Raw genomic sequence first — 1,115 nt, forward strand, 5'->3', positions numbered from 1 at the left:
TTCCTCCTTTCGGACTCTCCTCGTTGAATCTTCTATCCAAGAGCAGTTTGAGGTGATGCATCATCGTGAAAATCATGTTTTTGCATTCAAGAATTCGTCGTTGTGTTTGCGTTGCGTCCCACTTTTCGCCTGGATTGCACAGAGGAAAATGTGATGGTCTTGTTCATCTGTTATTTTAACAACTATTCTTGGACACATGTTGCTTTGGTGGGCATACGCAAACACTTGTGTGTGTGTGTGTGTGTGTGTGTGATATATATATATATACATATATATATATATATATATATATATATATATATATATATATATTATATATTTATATATATATATATATATATATATATATATTATAAACATATATATATATGTATGTATATATATATATATATATATATTATATATATATATATATATATATATATATATATATATATATATATATAAGTGTGTATATACTATACATACATAGTGTGTGTGTGTGTTGTATATATATATATATATATATATATATATATATATATATATATATATATATATACACTACGCTATATATATATATATATGTATTTTGTATACATGTGTATGTGTATACATAAATACATATATGTATATATACATATATATGCATATATATATATATATATATATATATATATATATATATATATATATAAATATTATATATATATATATATATATATATATATATATATATATATAAATATATATATTATGCATATATATCTACTTCTATCTTTCCATCTATAGGTGCGTAGATAGATGAACAAATATACAAGTGTGTCTCTTAGTGTATTACGATTTCTTTATCAGTGAAGTGAGTGACCAAATAAAATCAAATTATTGTTTTTAATAAATTTTAGTTTCTCGATAACAATACCAGCTCCACCCGTATCGATAAAATCTCACACTAGACACAAACCTCATAATCCACCAAACAGCAATGCAAATATTTTTTTTTTTTAATCAAAACACCAAACAAAGACAAGTACAAGCCGCGCGCATAACAGTACCACCAACTCGATTACACAAGCCGGGATTATGAGGCCGGCGCCAAAGGCTGCATCCGGCCGGCCCAAGTCACAACAAACCCG

This window comes from Penaeus japonicus, unplaced genomic scaffold, assembly GCF_977035675.1.
Source record: "Penaeus japonicus unplaced genomic scaffold, GWHDUDI00000001_assembly GWHDUDI00000027, whole genome shotgun sequence".
Classification (NCBI taxonomy): Eukaryota; Metazoa; Arthropoda; class Malacostraca; order Decapoda; family Penaeidae; genus Penaeus; species Penaeus japonicus.